At 42.8% G+C, this 22714-nt stretch overlaps 1 protein-coding gene across 3 annotated transcripts in view; it reads right to left on the minus strand.

Moving 5' to 3' along the window:
• Positions 1 to 22714, minus strand: part of TJP2 (tight junction protein 2) — a 110607-nt gene that overhangs the window by 68926 nt on the left and 18967 nt on the right. For 2 of the 3 annotated variants that reach the window (XM_082241517.1, XM_082241513.1), the window contains one exon: positions 14039 to 14159. The gene's annotated coding sequence lies outside the window, so the exon portion shown is untranslated. Of the gene's footprint in view, positions 1 to 14038; positions 14160 to 15377; positions 15398 to 22714 lie in introns of those variants that run through there. The other variant, XM_082241516.1, reaches the window with a different exon arrangement.

The raw sequence follows: 22714 nt of genomic DNA on the forward strand, positions 1-22714 counted from the left end.
CTGCATTCTCCAGGGTCCTGGTCCCATTTCACTGCTGCAGCCACAGATCTCCGTGCTGCTGCCTCTCAGCCTCGGAGGCAGAGGTGCTTCTGGTTTCCGGCTTATCCCTACTACGCCGCTGCCCTCTTTCCCAATGGCCTAAGCTCAGGAAAGGGAGGACTAAAGGATAAGAGGAAGGGCTGACAAGTAGTAGGGGAGTTAGGGATATTATCTGGAGTCATCTTTCCTAAGAAAGACAATGAAGAAATCAAACTCAGAGATAGTATGGCTTCTTAGCTAATGAGGTTGTTTAGGAGAGATAACTCAAAATAACTCTTTTTCATTACTTGTCAACCCATCCTCTTATGCCATAGTCCTTCTTTCCTGCTCTCCCTGGGGTCATTCCACATCAAATCAACGCAAAAAACAAGGGTTTCACCACCCACGATCTCAGATTTTGATGAAACTTGGTGTACACCCTTCTCTTGTGGTTGACAGAAACCCCCTTAATTTTTCCCCTCTATCTCAAACGGTTTTAATTTCATAGCACTTCAAAGTTTCATGAAATCTGCGTTACCCTTGGCACATGTACATTTTACATGTATTAACATAATATCGCATCTGAATAAGTGTGCATGCACACGAAAGCTCATACCAAGAACAAACTTAGTTGGTCTCTAAGGTGCTACTGAACTTTTTTTTATTTTATATATATATTTCTAGCATAATATTTGCTGGAATGTGAGTGGCGCTGTGGGTTAAACCACAGAGCCTAGGCCTTGCCGATCAGAAGGTCGGTGGTTCGAATCCCCACGACGGGGTGAGCTCCCGTTGCTCGGTCCCTGCTCCTGCCAACCTAGCAGTTCGAAAGCACGTCAAAGTGCAAGTAGATAAACAGGTACCGCTCCGGCGGGAAGGTAAACAGCGTTTTCGTGCGCTGCTCTGGTTCACCAGAAGCGGGTTAGTCATACTGTACACCGGCTCCCTCGGCCAACAAAGCGAGATGAGCACCGCAACCCAGAAGCAGCTTAGTCATGCTGGCCACATGACCCAGAAGCTGTACACAGCTTCCCTCAGCCATTAAAGTGAGATGAGCGCTGCAACCCCAGAGTTGTCCGCGACTGGACCTAACAGTCAGGGGTCCCTTTACCCTTTTAACATAATATTGGATATTATAAGTTTCCCCCTGAAAGTGCATACTATTATGTTAATTTTTATGATGAACAACTTTGTTTCATTATATTTTTCTATTACAGCTATGGATTGTAGGAAAGTTGTACCCAGTAGCCATTTTTCCCCACGGTGTCCAAAAAAGGTAAAAAAAATGTTAACAGGGAATAAAAAACCCATAAATTTCATTCTTTGTCGAGAAAGAGTATATCTTTGTGATAATTTTCAACATCAAAAACTTTGAGTTCCATCATACCCACATGCTGAAAATTGAGGTTTTCTAAACCTAGATTTTCCACCAAAAAAGTACATTAATTATATATATATATATATGGCATTTATAAAATCTTTTGAATGGTGTATTTTTCCTGAAATCCTCATCCTCTTATTGAGCTCTGTGTAAAATTTCAAAGAGATCCGATCATTGGTTATGGAGAAGAAGAAAAGGGGGTACACCAAGTTTCATCAAAATCTGAGACGGTGGGTGACATGACCGTCTTGACATGACGTGGAATGACCCCCTGACCTCAATGGTGTCTCCGAGTATCTTCTATGAAATTGATATTTTGTGGTGCCCACAACAGAACAGCGTTTCAGTGCACTGCTCTGGGTCGCCAGAAGCAGCTTAGTCATGCTGGCCACATGACCCGGAAGCTCCCTCGGCCAATAAAGCGAAATGAGCACCACAACCCGAGTCGGTCACAACTGGACCTAATGGTCAGGGGTTCCTTTACCTTACAACAGTTTAAGTTTTATTCAGAGTAGGCCCACTGAAAATGAACATGATTAAATTAGGTCCATTACCGTATTTTTCATCCCATAGGACGCACCTAGTTTTTTTGGGGGGAAATAAAGGATTTTTTAAAAAGTTGCATGAGACCCTGATGGACTATCTGGATTATAATGTGATTTTGATGGGAGACATGAATGGAGTGGTATCTACACATATGGACAAAGCACAAAGACAGGTAGTCACTAAGGATGGTAGACTACCGAAAACTTTCTTTGAGATGACAGACAACTTGGACTTAGTTGATATTTGGAGAACAAAGAACCCCATGGCTAAAGAAGGAACCTTCTTTTCTGAAGCCAATATGACATGGACAAGAATTGACCAAATATGGGTAACTAGAGGAATGGCACCAAAGACAAGAAAAGTGGAAATCTGCCCAAAAACCTGCTCCGACCATAATGCTGTTAAGATGGAAATGAAACTAATACCAATTGGCTCCTTTAGATGGAGGATGAATGACACCTTATTCAGAGATGAAGAAGTGCTTAAGAAGGCTCAAAAAACCTTGAGAGACTATTTTGAGATAAATATGAACACCAATGTGGAAAAAAGAGTAATTTGGGACGCAAGTAAAGCGGTTATGAGAGGGTTCCTGATACAACAGAATGCATTAAAGAAGAGAATCCAAAATGAGAAGAAGGATAAAATTTTGGAGAAAATAAAGGAAAGTGGAAAAAAAAATGAGAGCAAAACCAAAGTCTCAAGAGATTTTGAGAGAAATAAAGTTATATCAAGTGCAATATATGAAAATGATGAATCAGGGGATAGAGTGGAAAATTAAACAAATGAGACAAAAGACATTCGAGTTGGCTAATAAATGTGGGAAATTGCTGGCTTGGCAAATGAAAAAAAGACAAAAATTAAATACAGTTACAAATTTAGAAGTGGAAGGAAGGAATATACAGAACCCAGCTGAGATTAGAAATTGTTTCCAGAGGTATTTTAAACAACTATATACACAAGGGTCACAGAAAGAAACTGACGTAGATCAATTTTTGAAAACAAATGGATTACAAAAAATCTCTCAAGAAAATAAATTAATGTTGAATTACAAAATAACTGAACAGGAGATAGAAGGTGCCATTCAGAATATGCAATTGGGTAAATCTCCAGGACCGGATGGACTGACTTCTAGATATTACAGATCTTTAAAAGAATGGCTAGTACAACCTTTGAAAGAGGTCTGTAATGAAATAATGGAGGGGAAAAGGGCACCAGAGTCGTGGAAAGAAGCATATATCACACTTGTACCGAAAACAGAGACTGAAAAGACGCAGCTTAAGAACTATCGCCCCATATCATTGCTTAATGTGGATTACAAAATTTTTGCAGATATTTTAGCTAAAAGACTAAAAAGAGTGTTAGTGGAAGAGATACATAAGGACCAAGCAGGCTTTCTCCCAGGAAGACATCTATCTGATAATGTGAGAAACATAATTAATATTTTAGAAAAATTACAAGTGAATATAAACACTAAGGCAGTTTTAATCTTTGTGGACGCGGAGAAAGCCTTTGACAACATTTCTTGGATTTTTATGGAAAAAAACTTACAGGGTATGGGGGTAGGTCAAGGCTTTGAAAATGGTATAAGTGCAATATATTCTGAACAAAAGGCTAAATTGATTGTAAATAATGTGGTGACAGAGGAATTTAAGATAGAAAAAGGGACACGACAAGGTTGCCCAATCTCCCTATTGCTTTTTATATCGGTCCTGGAGGTTTTGCTGAATATGATAAGAAGGGACCACTTGGTTAAAGGTATACAGGTCGGAGCCAAACAGTACAAATTGAGAGCATTTGCAGATGACTTAGTATTGACGTTACAGGAGCCAGAATCTAGTACTAAAAGAGTTTTAGAACTGATTCAAGAATTTGGTCAGGTTGCAGGGTTTAAACTGAATAAGTCAAAAACCAAGGTTTTAGAGAAAAATTTAACACCAATTGAGAGAGAGAGGTTTCAGAATGAGACAGGTTTAACAGTGGTTAAGAAAGTCAAATACTTGGGGATTAACATGACAGCAAAAACTGGGAATTTATTTAAAGACAACTATGAAAAATGCTGGGTTGAATTGAAAAAAGATTTAGAAATTTGGTCAAATTTGAAGCTTTCACTGCTAGGCCGTATTGATGCGATAAAAATGCATGTATTGCCTAGAATGTTGTTTTTGTTTCAAACATTGCAAATTGTGGACAAAATGGACTGTTTCAAGAAGTGGCAGAGAGATATTTCTAGATTTGTCTGGCAGGGCAAGAAGCCTAGAATAAAATTTAAAATACTAACTGATGCAAAGGAAAGAGGTGGATTTGCCCTGCCAGACTTGAAACTTTACTGTGAATCAGTAGCTTTTTGCTGGTTGAAAGAATGGCTGCTTCTTGAAAACGCAGACATTTTGGATTTAGAAGGTTTTAACAACGTATCTGGATGGCATGCATATTTGTGGTATGATAAGGTCAAAGGGCATAAAGCATTTAGAAACCATATTGTCAGGAAAGCATTGTTTAATGTTTGGATAAGATACAAGGACTTATTGGAAAATAAAACCCCAAGGTGGCTGTCACCGATCGAAGCGAAAGCTCTGAAAAAGCTCAATATGGAGGTCAAATGGCCGAAATATTGGGAAATTTTGGAACAAGATGGAGATAGATTGAAATTGCAGAGTTTTGAAAAACTAAAAAACAAAGTGCGTGATTGGCTTCATTATTATCAGATAATAGAGGCATAAAATTTGGATAAGAAAATCGGCTTCCAGGTGGAAAAATCAAAATTAGAAACAGAATTGTTAGAACCCAAAACTAAGACTTTGTCAAAGATGTATAACTTGCTGTTGAAATGGAATACTCAGGATGAAACGGTGAAATCTGCGATGATTAAATGGGCACAAGACGTTGGACAAAACATAATGATGGCTGACTGGGAACAGTTAAGGACCACAGGTATGAAGTTTACGGCATGCAATGCCTTAAGAGAGAATATTATGAAAATGATATACAGGTGGTACATAACCCCAGTCAAGCTTGCAAAAATCTACCATTTGCCCGATAACAAATGTTGGAAATGTAAAAAAACTGAAGGTACATTCTTTCACCTTTGGTGGATGTGCCCAAGGATTAAGGCTTTCTGGGAGATGATATATAATGAATTGAAAAAGGCATTTAAATATACGTTCTTGAAGAAACCAGAGGCCTTTCTCCTGGGCATAAGTCGGCCAATCGGTGTTAAAGAAGGACAGAACTTTCTTTATGTATGCTACAACAGCAGCAAGAATACTTATTGCAAAGTATTGGAAGACACAAGACTTACCCACTCTGGAAGAATGGCAGATGAAAATGATGGACTACATGGAATTGGCGGAAATGACTGGCAGAATCCGAGACCAGGGAGAAGAGTCAGTGGAAGAAGATTGGAAGAAATTTAAAGACTATTTACAGAAATATTGCAAAATTAATGAATGTTAGAATGATGTTTGATTGAAGTTAAGTGGTTTCTAGCTGTAATGGTATAAAAGAATATGGAAAAATTGGATTTTTAATAGGTAAAAATTTAATGCTACAATATATTAAGATTAAAGATCAGGATAATAAGGAGGGAAAGGAATTGCTGAACTAATAAATTGAACTGGAATACAAAAAAGGGAGGTATGAGGAGGTCCGGGAAACAAGTAAATGAAAGATAAGTGACGAAAAGATGGAATTATTTTTAAGTGTTTTTTATTTTTTATTTTTCATTATGTAATACTGTGAAAACTTTAATAAATATTTATTTTAAAAAAGGAAATAAAGGAAAACATTTTTTCCTTTATTTCCCCCCCCAAAACCAGGTCGGGGAACAGCGGTATGGCGGTGCTCCGCCTCCCCGCTGTCCCCCAAGCTTGTGGGGCTGGCCGATGTCTGCCCGGTACGAGGGGCGCTCTGCTTCAGGGCGCGCCGGGTGGCAGGCTGCTTTTCGCAGCCTGGGGAGCCCTGCGGAAACTCCCGCGGGCTCCCACGGCTTGCTGATAGCTTCCTGAAGCCTGGAGAGCGAGAGGGGTCAGTACGCAGCGACCCCTCTCGCTCTCCAAGCTTCAGCGAAAGCCTGTATTTGCCCCATAGGACGCACACAGATTTCCCCTTCATTTTTGGAGGGGGGAAAGTGCGTCCTATAGGGCGAAAAATACGGTAATTTCAGTGGCTTTCCTCTGAGTAAACATAGCTGAAAACCATCCTTTGATTTCTGAATGTCCCCCATGACCCAAAAGACTGGATTCCCTTGGTATAAACCTGTGAGGCCAAATGCATAAACAAAACAGAACCTAATACTAGTTGATAATGAATAGTTATTATTGTGGCTAAATCTGTGCTTACAATGAGCAACACTGGAAGAAAGAGTGTCAACACATCCAGTCTTGCCACAACTCTACATGCCTTATTTCCATTTCAAAATCACAGTAAATATAAATCAAATGTAAACTACTGCTTCTAAGTTATAGGTGAAGGTTCAGTTAATCCACCTGTGGAAGCCTCATGCCAGGTTGGATATGTTAAAACTGCAAACAGTGATTACCAGTTGGGAGGAAGTAACAATTTGCAAGTATGATGAAGAATACCATTTGCCCAGAGCTGTCCCCTGCAGATGGTACAGCTTTAAAATCCTTGGTAAGGTAAAGGTAAAGGGACCCCTGACCATTAGGTCCAGTCGTGACCGACTCTGGGGTTGCGGCGCTCATCTCGCTTTACTGGCCGAGGGAGCCGGCATACAGCTTCTGGGTCATGTGGCCAGCATGACTAAGCCACTTCTGGCGAACCAGAGCAGACACGGAAACGCTGGAGCGGGACCTATTTATCTACTTGCACTTTGACGTGCTTTCGAACTGCTAGGTTGGCAGGAGCAGGGACCGAGCAACGGGAGCTCACCCCGTCGCAGGGATTCAAACCACCGACCTTCTGATCAGCAAGTCCTAGGCTCTGTGGTTTAACCCACAGAGCCACCCGCGTCCCTACAATCCTTGGTAGTGGGTTCAAAAATAGAATTGACCAGACCTGCCTTCTGCAGGTATGCCTAACTGATAAGAGGACCTGCTGGGGACTGCTCCCATCTGACATCAAGACAACCTCTCATCATTGGTCAGTTGCCTGCTTTGAATGCAGTCCTACCCCCTGCCCCCACCAAAGGAGAAGGTTCATCGTCTGGGGGTGTTCTCCATTACCAGAGGCCCAGGTGACCTCAGTGGCTATGTGTGTCTTTTACCAGCTTCAGTGAGTGAGACAGCTATGGCCGATTCTGGATCAGGTTAGCTTGTCCAAAAGCTGCAATGTCCTCTCTGTGGGACTACTCTTGAGGCTGACCTAGACACTTCAGCTAGTTCAAAACATGGCAGCTTGACGTCTCACTGGGGCAGAATATCGCCACTGTATTATGCTACTGCTGAAAGAATTGCATGGGCTCCCAATTAGCTACCAGGCTAGGTTCAAAGTGCTGGTTTTGGTGTGCAAAGCCCTGTATAGCTTGGAACCAGGATACCTGTCCTGTACGGAGCTCTAGGTTCAGGCAGAACTATGTTCTGTGGCCAGGCCTCTCCTTCCACCCATGTCCAGGTTGGCATATTGACAAGCAAATCAGGGAGCAAGAGGAGAGATCCAGTGGAAAGTTTCTTATTTTGGAACAGCAAGATACAAAAAGGAATGGGGAGCTGCGGGGGGGAGAGAGCAAAGAGCAAAGCTTTATTCTGAAATAATGAGAAGTTTTTCAAACATTAGCAATATTATTCCCTCTGAGTCTTGCAATCCCTTGCAATAGAGGGATGTACCAGACCCACAATTAACTCGCGTTAAGCTGTCAAATATGCATTTAATTATTATAGTGATAATTAAGAAGTCAATATATATGTGTTCAACTAATACAGCAACCATTAAGGGTGACATTTTAAAACATCAACTAAGGCTTTATTACAATGCAGATTAAAATTAAAAAATTACCCAGTACCTGCTTCACATCTAAGAAAATTTGATTCTCTATTTCAAAACTAGGCAGCAGTATACATTTGCTATGATGCATGTTATTTCAAGGAAGAGATGCACATCCTGTTGATGAAATTACTCAAGTTACTCAAGTCTTTGAAAATGATTAATTCTTGTGCACTTGAAGATTAATGTAGTTCAGAATGTTCTAGGCTAGGCAACAGAGGAAGAGTTTAATGTTTTGAAATTACAATTGTGAAAAATCATTTAGGTGGGACAATTTTTTTATTTTATTTTAAAGAACTAAGTTAAAGCACAACAGTAATATTACAGAGTTCTCTCAAGAGCTGAGAGGACTACATACTCAAAGAAGAACAAAACATCCTGAAGAATGCTAGAAAAAAAATCTAGTTCGTACTAAAATTCATACCGATACAGTTACCAACTCATTCCATAATTGTTTGAATTGTAATGGAATAATCCCTCATTGATAAGTATGGCTCACATGAGATATAAAATTTTACTTAACATAGACAAAATATTCCGGATCTTCCAGGTTTTTCATTTACTCTAACTCAGTATGTTAACTACTCCATAGCTTGGCATACCAATTTGCAATGGCAAGACCTTCCTTTTTCCAATGCTGAGTAACTACAGGTCTCACAACCACCAACATAAACCTGAAGAGATCATTCTTCAGAAGAGGAGGAGAAGAGGTTAAAGGGTGATATGATAGCCATATTCAAATATATAAAAGGATGTCATATAGAGGAGGGAGAAAGGTTGTTTTCTGCTGCTCCAGAGAAGCGGACACGGAGCAATGGATCCAAACTACAAGAAAGAAGATTCCACCTAAACATTAGGAAGAACTTCCTGACAGTAAGAGCTGTTCGACAGTGGAATTTGCTGCCAAGGAGTGTGGTGGAGTCTCCTACTTTGGAGGTCTTTAAGCAGAGGCTTGACAACCATATGTCAGGAGTGCTCTGATGGTGTTTCCTGCTTGGCAGGGGGTTGGACTCGATGGCCCTTGTGGTCTCTTCCAACTCTAGGATTCTATGCTGTAGTCTCAGTGTTGCCTCCATCAAAGACAGAAAGCACACACAATTTTGGCTCTTTGAAAATAAAAAACCCGAAACAATGCACGAGTAACAGCCCAATCTACAATTCTTCAAAGCAGATTACAAAATAAAACAACAGTCATACTCAGAAAGCACAACGAAAAGACCACAGCACCCACGGAATTGCATGACAGACAATCTGCCACTCACCTAGCCAACCAGATCAAAAGCCTTGCAGCAGCCCTTTCTCAAAGAAAAGCTGTAGATCAAGCCTTCCTCAACCTGGAGTATGATGCCCATCTGCTTCAGCCAGCACAGCCACAGCTGACGGAAGTTGTAGTCCAAAAACCTCTGGCCTGAATATAAGACAAACTCCCCCCCCCCCAAATTCCAACTGTGAAAAGTTAAAAAGTGAGGCTTATATTCGGAACCGAGCGCTGCGCGCCCACCTCCTGGCACTCCCCCCTCCCGGCCCTACTTCCCCAAGCTGGTGCCGGCTGCCCCCATCCCCCGTTCAGGGCAGTAGTGCCGGGAGGCAGGCACACAGCGCTCACTTCCGGATATAAGCCTCACTTTAACCTTTCACAGTCAGAATTTGGGGGGAAAGTGCGGCTTATATTTGGGCCAATATGGTAGATCAATTTCTGCACCTTGCTGAGAAGAGCATTCCACAACTTTAAGTCAATCATAGGACTCCTCCCCATTTCCCTTTTCTTTCAGTTTATTTTAAATTTTAACTTGTAGAAATTTATAAGATTTTTATGGGCTAATGCTTTATAAGCAAACAGAAGAACACTGACATTTAGTATGAATGTCTGGCCCTAAGTAGGTCCATAAGGGAAAAGCTCCTCTAATTTTACATTCAACCGAAGACTGCTGTGCATTTCCCTCCAGGACCTCTTCCCAGGGATCTCCTGCATGGTGCAAGGCTTGGGCTACATCTAGGGAGAGGAGCCCCTAAACACATTCATTTGTAAATGCCAAATAATCTGAAGCACACCTGAGACCAGGGAACCTGTGGCCCTCCAGATGTTGTTGGACTACAACTCCCCTCACCCTGATCACTGGTCATGTTGGCTGTGGCTGATAGAAGCTGGAGCCCAACAACACCGGGAAGGCAGCAGGCTCTCCAGTGCCACTTCCACAAGCTCCTTTGCTCAGACGAAGGGTAGGCAGGAGCTCATCGTTTCAAACCATGGTTTGGTGTTGCATATGAATAGCCTCTGATACTAATTCCAGGGTTCCAATATTAAGCAGAGTTGAAATCAAGTTTTAAACCTTTCTTTAGAGGGCCTGTTGCTGACCTTAACCATGGTACATATCACTGGAGATGTAATGCTAAGCCATGGTTAAGGCTTACGAGAGAAGGGAGGAGCAATACATTTCCCCAATTCTGGCTTCCCGTTTGTAAAGCCTGCTTTACAGCAAATCAGCATTACATCTATAATCTGGAGAGTGACACACTTCAGTTCAAACCAAATGCACTGTAAGAACCAAATTCTATCTCAATGGTTTGTTGTTTTTGTTTTGCTTGATCTGCACAGCTAGTTTGCTGTGTTTCTTCTTCAAGGCTATTCAGCACTAGCTTCATTTAAGTGAAATTATGTTCTTTGGCTTTTATAAGCTCCCCTTGCCATCCTGTCATTTGGAGTCAAACTCCAATGACATCCAAATCTCTTCTTTCACAGTAATCAGGGGGTTTATTTAGGTCACAAGCAAAATAAGCAGACACTTTTCAGAACAGAAAAAGTCCTGTTCTCACAGATGTTTGCAAAGCAGTATAAGCATCAGCACATGACCTTGTCCATGAGCAAAACCCTGCTGGTAACAAAGAAATGTGTATCAAGGGGAAGATACAGGACCACACACACCATTTGCCACGGTGGCCTCTCTGTACCCACCAATTCTCCACCCCGCAGGAAGGGCTCACCGTGTGCCCTGGACCCTCCAGATTCCCAGTGACTGGTGCAGGAGGTGTGTGGAAGAGGCCTGCAACAAGATGGCCCCAATACACATGGCAAAAGCTTCTAAACAGTACACAGAGCGCTTCAGTCACCATGGAAAATGGGATGTGGGGGGTGGCATCGCCTCCATGTCAAACATCATGTGTGTCCCAGACCTACAACCAACTTAAATCTTGCACTTTTCATACCTTGGCCTGTGTTTCTCAAATACATCCAGCTGTTGCCTTCTTTCCCCAATCCTTCCATTTTCTGTGCCTGACTGACTCCTTAGACTTAAATGCATTCATATGCCTATCTACTCTGAAGAAATCCTACTGAGTTCAAAGGGGTTTAATTCCCAGGTGTGTACATAGAATTGCAGCCTGCATGCCTCTATCTCCCAGATTGTTTCTGTTAATCCCACCTGCCGCCCCCACTTATTAGTTTCTGCTTATTTCAGTCTCCAAGCCTCTGTCTCCTCCATAATCAATGCAATTCTCCAATGCAATTCTGGGTTGCATCAATAGGAGTATAGCATCTAGATCAAGGGAAGTAATAGTGCCACTGTATTCTGCTCTGGTCAGACCTCACCTGGAGTACTGTGTCCAGTTCTGGGCACCACAATTCAAGAAGGACACTGACAAACTGGAACGTGTCCAGAGGAGGGCAACCAAAATGGTCAAAGGCCTGGAAACGATGCCTTATGAGGAACGGCTAAGGGAGCTGGGCATGTTTAGCCTGGAGAAGAGGAGGTTAAGGGGTGATATGATAGCCATGTTCAAATATATAAAAGGATGTCATATAGAGGAGGGAGAAAGGTTGTTTTCTGCTGCTCCAGAGAAGCGGACACGAAGCAATGGATCCAAACTACAAGAAAGAAGATTCCACCTAAACATTAGGAAGAACTTCCTGACAGTAAGAGCTGTTTGACAGTGGAATTTGCTGCCAAGGAGTGTGGTGGAGTCTCCTTCTTTGGAGGTCTTTAAGCAGAGGCTTGACAACCATATGTCAGGAGTGCTCTGATGGTGTTTCCTGCTTGGCAGGGGGTTGGACTCGATGGCCCTTGTGGTCTATTCCAACTCTATGATTCCATGATTCTATGATTCTATAATCTGGACATGGGGCTGGAAATCTACCACAGGAGTTCAGGCCAGGCATCATACATCTCTAGAAAGGAGTGGAACTGATCCACTGACAGTTACAGGCTAGCAGTTTGTCCTTCACCTGGGGTGAGCCCCCCACCACAAATACAGAAGACCTACAAGCCCTTTTTCGTTTCAAGAAGATCAGCTCCTTATGCAGTGTTGCACACACAACCTGGGTTCTCTTAGTACTGAAAGAATGAAAGAAGAGAAGCAGAACCAGTGAGCAGCTATGACACTGCAGGTGACTGGAGCAGGCACACAACCCCCCAAAACCTGCTGAATGCCAACAAACTGCCATATATACTACTTTTGCACGTACACCAATCTGGCATATCTCAGGCAGCGTCTGCAAGAGACCACATGCCCCTTAAGCAGAGAACCTCAGAGAAAGCCTCACTTCAGATTTTCTCAATTACTATAAATACATTTTTGGAAGAACAAAATGCAACTTTTTGAGAGCAATGGCCCCAATACTGGGGAATATGTTGCGCCCAAGGAGACCCACCTCATCATGCTTTCATGAAACTGAGAAAGGCCACTCTGTTTCATAACCCCTTTGAGGGCTTCACTGCAATGCATTGGGCAAGGTAATCAAACAGAGATTTTGGCCTGTGCGAGGCCAAAATGTGGCAGCCCAGCCCTTGTGATGCTTTCCCAAAGGCAGCTAAGGAGGTGTCCATTTTGGGGAAGGAGGTGCGAGGCGAGATCCTAGAGCCCTCTTACCTCCTCCCCCAAACTGGGAAAGAACTAACTAGGCTTTGGGAAGGAGGCAGGAGGAGCCTCACGCCTCCTTTCCAAAGCCCAGCACCTCACCTGCCAGGTTTTGAGACTGTGCCCCTTGGCCCAGCACCCAGCGTCTGCTTGCATAGCCCTAAATTCACCCGTGCAAAAATTTTAAAGACCAGGGGTAATGCTTATGTGAGCTCTTTAGAGCAGGAGTGGGACAATCTTTGACTGTCTAGATGTTGTTGAACTACATCTCCCATCAGTCTTGACCATTGGCCATGCTGACTAGGGCTGATGGGAGCTCTAGTTTGGCAACATTTGGAGGGCCAAAGATTCCCCACCCCTGCTCTAGAGCAAACTTGCAACTAGATGGGAAATATACATGGAATGATAAATTGTTAGGGGCCAAGGATCTCACAGGATTGCTGGCAAAGCTGTGGAAGGAAAGGAGATTTCTTCCATCTTTGGTGGAAATGTCATTTTGTGAAAGATATCTGGGCTGCAGTATTCGCAAAAATATCGGTTATTACATGTCAAACTATTCCACCTAATCTGGCATCAGCTTTATTATTGATTCAACCTTCTAATGACTTTCAAATAATTAATAGAGAATTGTCAGAGTCTAGAAATACCACTGGGAGGCCACAGAGTTCACCATTCAAGGGTAGTTAGACCGAATATGGTGTTATCAGGGCGATTGGTGTATCACGGTTGATGGTTAGAGACATTGCCCCCCAATGACATAATATGGTGGCCCTTCATCTTATATGTAAACAAAGATAGACCCTTGCTCTGACCTCCATCAAATCAGCTGTCAGTGGGGAAGAGTTGCATTCAAAGGATCAATGCAGCGCGAGGAGATCTGTAAGTAACTTTTCTCTACACAATGCAGTATCTTTGCAATAGCTTGACTACAGTACCTTTTGTACAGTGGTATCTCAGTTTCCAAATGTCTCGGAAGTCGAACATTTCAGTTTCTGAACACAGAAAACCCAGAAGTAAATGCTTCCATTTTCGAACGCACTGAGGTCCGTCTCCCCATTTTCTCTATTGAATTTGCAGACTGCCCTTTGTGCCTTCATTTTTGAACGTTTTGGAAGTCGAAGTCTTCCAGAATGGATTACATTCGAAAACTGAGGTACCACTGTACTGTTCCCTTGTACCTTGCCACTTTTATTTTCTGTCTTTCTGTGGCAAAAATGTCACTAACATAATTTTTAAAATACATGGTCAAAGGTTAGTCACAACGTCTCAAGCATTTTAGCTTTACAGATCTGTTAGCACAAGTACCGGGTGAGGAAGGCCTCGCTTCAGTCCTCTCAGTCTCTTTCCTGCAGGATGTCTTGGGCTGGAGTTACAGCTCTGGTTCCAGTCCCAGTCACACGGGGAAGGCGGGATTGTTGTCTGTTCCCTGAGTTGAAAAGAAAAGGAAAGGAAAGGAAAGGGAAGGGTAAGTCTAATGCAAGTAACATTAAACCTGAAACACTAAAAGCTTAACTTAGTTACTTTTAAACTGCATGTGGCACATGCAAGGCAAGAGTTCTGCATGGCAACTGACATAGCAGACATTACTAGGTTTGATGGAGTCTGAACAAGTTATTTCACTGTACTTAGCACTATACAATCACTATACAATTCAGAAACCGGCAAATGAAATGATCAAAGGGATGGAGCGGCTCCCCTATGAGGAAAGGTTTTTAGTTTAGAGAAATGTAAGAGGTGACATGACGGAAGTTTATAAAATTATCAATGGCATGGAAAGGTTGATAGAGAAAAGTTTTTCTCCATCTCTCGTAACTTGTGGGCACCCCCTGCAGCTGCATGTTGGGAGACTCAGGGCAGATAAAATAAAGTCCTCCTTCCTGCGGGGTGCATGGTTCAACTATGGACTTTGCTTCCGCAGGAGACCAACTTGGATGGCTACAGAAGAGGGCTGGCTAAGGCGGTCTGTGGCTCTTTGCCATGATGGCTCTGCCCTGCCCTCCATGGCTGGGGGCACTCATGTTTCTGAGCTGCAGTTGCTGGAAGCCACAGGGGGAAGAGGGCTCTGGGGCTCCGTCCGGCTTGCCGCCTTCTCATCTGGCTGGCTACTGTAAGAACAGGATGCTGGACTATTGGCCGGATTCAGCAGGCTTGTCTTAGGCACCGTATTTTTCACTCTATAAGACGCACCAGACCACAAGACGCACCTAGTTTTTGGAGGAGGAAAACAAGAAAAAAATATTCTGAATCTCAGAAGCCAGAACAGCAAGAGGTATCGCTGCGCAGTGAAAGCAGCAATCCCTCTTGCTGTTCTGGCTTCTGGGATAGCTGTGCAGCCTGCATTCGCTCTATAAGACGCACACCCCTTAATTTTTAGGAGGGAAAAAGTGAGTCTTATAGAGCAAAAATACGGTACTTAAAGAGCAGAAACAGACTTAAAACTCAAACTTAAGCAAGCACTGAAAGAACTACCTGCTGAAAGAAATACCTGCATTGGCCACTGAAGGAAGGGGACTTGACTCTACTTGCACATGAATCAATATGTCTTCTCATTTTGTATTTTTATGTTGTGAACCACCCTGTGATCGTCAGATGAAGGTCAGTTTACGAATTTAATAATAAATAAAATGCTAGCCCTTGAACTTGCCTTGGAAGTCAACAGAGCCTGAACGCGGGGAAGATGAAGACGAGAAAACAGGCATTATGCCTCTAACGGCACCTCATATGCAGTCAGAAGAGTGACTATTACTTTGCTCTGCCACAGACTCTGGCACGGAAAACAGGTTCCAGAAATGAGCTTCATTTCAGAACCAGCTCTGCCACTCTGCCTGGCACATTCTGGAGCCTTGCCAGGCACTCTCTTCAGGGACAGAGTCACCTCTCCTTCGTGCAAGTAGGTCACATTTAATGATCTCGCAGGCAACTCCAAACTCACTAACCTATTCCCCTCAATCACCTAGTCCCCAAGTCCAGCAGGCGCTGCCCCCAGACAGATGTCATTTCATGCCAACCCATAATTAATTCCAAGGCGATGGAGCTTTGTTTTCATGGCCCATCCTGGCACACGGCGTCATTCCAAGGACCACTCACAGCCAGCTGAAAGACAGGCTGATGCACCCAGACCCCTCCTTGCCACACCCACCATCCAAGCACCTTGAAACAATAAGCCTTCCACCTTTATTCCTAGGGGAAACCCTGAGTAATCAGACATTTCTAAAATGGTTGTTCAACTCTCCCTTCTGCTTCAGAAGACTGCCAGAAATTAAAAGACAATGAAATTAGAGGGGAAACCTTTCAATGTTCTTTTATCTATTTGCTTTTCTAGAAATGATTCCTCTTTAACACCAGCCATGCTGTGAAGCAATCTCCCAAAAGAGAACCAAGTTCTATCCATAATGAATTCTAACTAGTTAATATAAATTCTAATTTTCTTATTCTTCGCATGCTTTATTCTGAAATGAGAATAAACAGAGTTTCTGTACATGTAAACATGACCATCAGAAATTCAACAGGCACCAATTTTCCATCACAACATCTCAGCATGGGGGAAGCTGCACCTGTTGAATTTCTGACTAAGCCTCTATAACTTGCTATTGAGCTGTTAAAAGACACAGAGATAGTAGCAGGAAAGAGGGTAGAAAGTGGAACATCACTGGAGAGCCAGAAAGAGAAAACAGACAAACATGCAAGCCCAGTTCTCCTACTTTCTGCACCTTGAATTCATCTGTAATCGCTATGTGCACACTCTTGAAACAGGCTGCAGAAGAGAAACTGCTAAAACTTGTTTTAGATAAAGTGAGATCAGAAACCAAACCTAGATTCTACATGCTCAGAACTGCACAAGACAAATATTATTTAAACTAATTTTGCCTTCTGTAGCAGCAAGACCAAGGTTGTGTTTTTTACAGTGGTTTTCAACCCGTGTGCCGCGGCCCCTGGGGTGCCTTGAATGGTGGTCAGGGGTGCCGTGGGCAACGCTGGCCTCTGTCCCTCTTTCCTTCCCTCTGTCCTCTGATGCCCTCCAACATCTCTGTCTCCCAGAGGATTGCACAGCTGTTTGTTGCACCGTCCCTGGCTACAAGCTCCCCAGACCATCGTTAGGCAAACTACGGTCCGGGGGCTGGATCTGACCCAATTGCCTTCTAAATCCAGCCCGCGGATGGGCTGGGAATCAGCGTGTTTTTACATGAGTAGAATGTGCCCTTTTATTTAAAATGCATCTCTGGGTTATTTGTGGGGCATAGGAATTTGTTCATATATTTTTTTCAAAATATAGTCCGGCCCCCAGACCTTAGTCTGAGGGACAGTGGACCAGTCCCCTGCTGAAAAAGTTTGCTGACCCCTGCCCCAGACGAATGGTGCCTCTGGGGCTGTCCGGGGGTGCTTCCTAGGCCCTGGGGGGGGCAGTGTGCGGAGGCACCTCTCTTTGGGGCGGGGGGGGGGGGTTTAGCTCAGAGACCAGGGGCGGCAGCTGTGGCTGCCCAGAGGACTCTCAAAGGAGAGCAGGATCCACAAGGGAGGGTGTTCAAAAAGGGGGGAGAGGCTGGCCACTCTGCAGGCAAGGGGTGACCTAACTGGGCTCCTGAGCCCCCCAGGGGTGCCGCAGAAAGAATGCAGTTGGTCAAGGGAGCTGTGGATCCAAAAAGGTTGAAAACCTTTGCCCTAAGCAAAGACATTCCATTTCAATGATGAGCAGGCTTCAACTAGGACACAACTGTGTATCAATGGTGTACCAGGGATGTCCAACCAGTAGACCGTGATCCAGCAGTAGATCCCTGGCTGACCCTGGTAGATCACAGGATCCTTATCATGTACAAAATGTTATTGGAGGGGGGAAGCTTAACAACCCCAAAAAAGCTCAACAACTCTGGGCAATCCACCCATCTCACACACGCTCCTCCTCCCTCCAATGACAGTGGGTAGATCACTGCCAGTATTTTTATCCTGGGAGTAGATCACAGTCTCTTGGGAATTGGACATGCCTTGTTTTCAAAGCACCTGTGACTATTATCAAAGACAATGTTAATGCAAACGTTTACTTAAATTAAACAGACAGTTACAGCATACAGTAGTGCTATCCATATGTGCCTCCTCAGAAGTGAGTCCCATTCAGTATAATGGGGCTTAGATCAAGGTAAGTGTGTTTAGGATCGCATTTGCAACCCAACACTCTGTCCACTGCAGCACACGGACTCTCTTGCTCCCTGTAAAAATGTTATTGATATTAAAACACAAAAACAGTGCAATTAACAGCAACAGAGTGGCAGTGTAGTGTAGTGGTTAGAGTGTCGGACTAGAACCTGGGAGGCCAGGGTTAAAACCCTCACTTAGCCACGAAGAACATCTGCTGACCTTGGGCCAGTCACTGCCTCTCAGCCTAACTGACCTCCCAGGGTTGTTAGGGGGATTAAATAAGAAATGGAGAAACAATGTACACCACCTTGAATTCCTTGGAGAAAAAAAGGTGGGATGGAAATGAAATAAACAAATAAAGTAAAAAAGTAATAAACAGATAAAAGACTACTCAGAAGTAAGACAAATTAGCTCCTCAAGCTTCTACATAACTAGCAAAACCAGAATAAAAATGACAGAAGTCTGCAAAATAATATTTATCTATTTATTTTTGCTTGGACTGCTTGAGCACAGAATTTTACTTTCAATTTAGCATGGAATACACTCCTTCCTTAATTAAATGGCTACATGCAGTGCAGCAGTTTGGCTGTTGGTCATGCTACTAGTTCTCAGCATGTTACTTCAGGGCTCTTAGGAAACAAGATTACTGCACAGTATCTGCAAATAACCTCATACAATGAGTCGTGTCCTGAACAAGGGGGGGGGGTGTCTCAGAAACACAGTAGTTTCTGTGTAGTTATCATTCACATTTCACAAAAGATGGAAGGATTGCTACCATTCTTTACACCAATGACGTTTCTCAGATGGCATGTTTACATTTTGGGTGTGTGGCTAAAAAAACAATATCATGGGTGGAGACTCTTCCTCTTCCACAGCCCACAGTTAGGCAACACTTAGCTGAACAGAGTCTATAAGGCATTTCAATATAGGAATTAAAGCAAGCAGCTCTGTTAAACTGGAAACTAATGTTTAATCTTTAAAAAAATCAACACTACTCTGGAAAATAATGTACTTCCTAAAATATCAGGCGAAAGTATGATTATAAAGGGGGAGCTAAAACCTGCCTCATCTATTTGTGGACGAATCAAACATCAAATTCAATGTAGTGCACATTGCAGAACTAGTGTGATGGGCCCTGTGGACTCACCTGGATTTGTTTTCCACAGACTCTCTTATACATGCTACCATCACAGCAACAGCCAGGCTGCAAGTTAAGCCATAGTGCATCTTGAGTTGCAGCTGAACAAGGTAACATTTCCTAGTTATGTATTTCAGCTGAAAGAGTCTTTACAGTAAACCCGCAGCTAAAATCTGAGCCATAAAATAGGACCAGATTGCCACACTACCATAGCCTGGGAGGTGGTTTTGGTTTGGTTTGGAATTTCATTTGAAGAGTACTGAACACATTAGACACTTAATAATGGTGATCAGAATCCAGATTGACATGCAGAATGTTCCATATACACACAGGGGCTTTTCATCCTCCCATTCTGGAGGGAGCCCCTTGCAACAAGTTCCTCCAAAACTGAGGTCCTTCTGAAGCAGCCTTCCCTGAGGCATGAGACGCTACTACCTGCAAGAACAAAAACCAGCCATGCTCATGCACACATGCACAGGCCTGCATTGCACAGAGGCGTGGGCATCTTTACAATCCAGCATAACACATGTTGCTTGCATGTCAGTTGTGCTCCTTGTTTTGCAGCAAAACTTAATTTCTTCTCCAGATTCATCAGCGTCATGAAGGTAAATATGCATGCTGAAGTGGCACATAAGCTTGATTTGGCTATAATAGAAAGGCTTCCTAAGTGACAAAACATATTCTCAGGTACTCTCTAGAGAAAACACTAAAGAGCAACATTTCTTGAAAATGAAAGCTAAGTAAATTCGCCATTTGCCTACTCTTATTGTCAGGCAGCTATGCTGAAAGAAGAATTTTTCCAAAGCCTTCTAGGGACATGATCAATATTCTTTCTGGTAGCCAGTTGACACTGGTGCACTACCAGCTCATCACCAGTGCAGGACTCCTAATCTGACAAAGGCAAAAACCTATTAAGTGTACCTTTGTGTACACTTTGTGAAGTGTCCTTTTGAAATGCCTGAAAGCAGAGATTAGGAAAAAGTGGGATCCTGTTTTATGAGATGCATGATCCAACCCAGCCCTGCACATATGGATGTGTTTTATGTGCTGGTTATTAATCACAACAATAAAGATTAAATATCTAGAATCTGTTGTTTGTGCTGTGAAGGGAAAATGAACTGAAAATCTTTTTTGAAGCTTGCCTGACATCAGGGTACTTAACCTGGGCTTTTTTTTCAGAAGGAACTCGCCAGAACTCAGTTCCAGAACATCTCAGGCAGGTTGCCATTCTAAGAGAATGAGGAAGGTGTTCATGGCGAGTTCTGGCACCTCTCTCTCTTTTTTTAAAGGATAGCATTGCTGGGGTCCATGAACTCGCAGCAAGGGAGAAAAAAACCCCATGCAATAAAATTAATTGTATGCAAAAATATGTGTCTGTCTGAATTTTTCTGGGGAGGGGGTCCATAGCTTTCAACAGATTCTCAAAGAGTTCTATGACCCCCAAAAGGTTAAGAACCACTGCCTTGCATTATCCCATTCAGTAAGAGTATTTAGTTGAAGAGGTTTTTTGGAAAAGGGAGGTAGAAAAAGGAATGCTAAGAATCTTGACTTTCTATTATTCAACAGCACAAAAATCTGTTAGGTTTCCAATACAATGTTAAGAAGTGTATTTTTGAAAATGAGAAGTGGGAAATGTGCTCAGGGAATATCCATTACGTTCCTACTTGATATGCTAATGCTCTAAGTCTGCATTGTCTTATCTACTAAGTTCTTGTCTCAAAAATTTAGACAGCGGCTTAAAATGCCATTCCTGACAATGCTTTCAATTTGTCGCAGCAACCCCTATGTTAGCCAAGGGCATCATGCACATGCCCCTCAGAGAACTACTTCAGCTTCTGCAACTTCCTAAATTAATCACTTCTCCCATTTGCAGACCATGCCTGCAGCTTTCTTGCACACAGCTAGAGAGTAAATATTTGCTTTTTACTGTTACTCATTTTCCCAATAAGCAACTTACCCTGGATGCTGCCAAAGGTTTGCATGTCGGACCACAGGGAGCAGTTCTCTCTTGTTAAGGGGAGTGATCCCAACTGCAGCTTCAAGAATGGTTATGTATTTCTTATACTTCATCCTGCCTCCTTCAATGCGCCACCAAATGAAGTGACAACCTGTGTTCGGCTACAGCCTTTAAAAGCATCTTGCTCCAGCAATCTGACTGAACTACATCCCTGTTTTTCAAAATGGATTTCACATGCTGCAAGCCAGAGTTATAAAAATAACTTTTGGTAAAAGTGTCTTTAAAAATCAAGAAAAGAATTCCTGACAGATTCTCCTGAAACGTCATCGTTACATAATTCCAGCGATATTTGAATAAAGCACTAATGAAAATGAATCAAGAGACAATCATGGTTCTAAGCCTAGCCTGATAATGTACACTCTCCAATTTACTAATCCTCAGCTAAATCTCCAAGGCTTATAATCTTCCAAGTACTAATGGAGTAGCAGGTGACTTGTCTCTCAAATCAAGTGAAAGGCTGCTGAAGATCGGCTTGCTAAACTTTATGTTGCCTTCAGTATTCCCAAATAAAAAACCTGATGTCCCCAATTTTTATGATCCAAAACGACAGCATCTTAAGGACCTAGTTGCAATTGACAGGGTGGGGAAGGAAGTGGTACATGGGACTCACATTTATTAAAGCAAAATACACAGATTTAGGAGGTACTAAAAAATTGCATTCCTTTCTACTGCATCTGATAAATGGAGAAGACTGTACAGAGTGTTGTCTCCAGTTGGGAAATGTGGGGAAAAACAATGGGTAACCTCCTCATCTCCACTTTCAGGAAGAGTGTGTCACAGACAACACAGACAGACAGAGGCAGGCTACTAGAAGGTTCTGTGAGCTAACCACATGGGGATTTTATTTGCTGCAGTGGTACCTCGGGTTACATACGCTTTAGGTTACATACGCTTCAGGTTACAGACTCCACTAACCCAGAAATAGTGTTTCAGGTTGAGAACTTTGCTTCAGGATGAGAAAAGAAATCGCGCGGCGGCAGCAGGAGGCCCCATTAGCTAAAGTGGTGCTTCACGTTAAGAACAGTTCCAGGTTAAGAACAAACCTCTGGAACGAATTAAGTACTTAACCCGAGATACCACTGTATTAAAAAATTCCTTCCAGTAGCACCTTAGAGACCAACAAAGTTTGTGATTGGTATGAGCTTTCGTGTGCATGCACACTTCTTCAGATACACTGAAACAGAAGGGTGAGAGGGTGGGGAGGGGTATTACTCAGAAGGGTGGTGGGAACAGGTGATTGGCTGGTAGGTGTGGTAAACCTGTTGACAACTGTTAACGACTGCAATTGGTCTTACAGGAAAAAGCAAGGGGTGAGATGGCTAAAAATAGCTTTATCATGTATAATGAGATAAGAATCCAATGTCTCTATTCAGACCAGGTCTCTCCATGGTTTTAAGTTTGGTAATAAGTTGCAATTCAGCAACTTCTCTTTCCAGTCCATTTCTGAAATTCTTTTGTAATAAGACAGATACTTTGAGATCTTGTATAGAATGTCCCGGGAGATTGAAGTGTTCTCCTACTGGTTTCTCTGTCTTGTGATTCCTGATGTCAGATTTATGTCCATTTATCCTTTGGCATAAGGTTTGGCCTGTTTGACCAATATAGAGAGCTGAAGGGCACCGTTGTCATTTGATGGCATACACAATGTTAGAAGATGAGCAATTAAATAGTCCTGAGATGGTATGTTTGATGTTGT

Source organism: Podarcis vaucheri (genome assembly GCF_965113315.1).
Source record: "Podarcis vaucheri genome assembly, chromosome: 11".
Lineage (NCBI taxonomy): Eukaryota > Metazoa > Chordata > Lepidosauria > Squamata > Lacertidae > Podarcis > Podarcis vaucheri.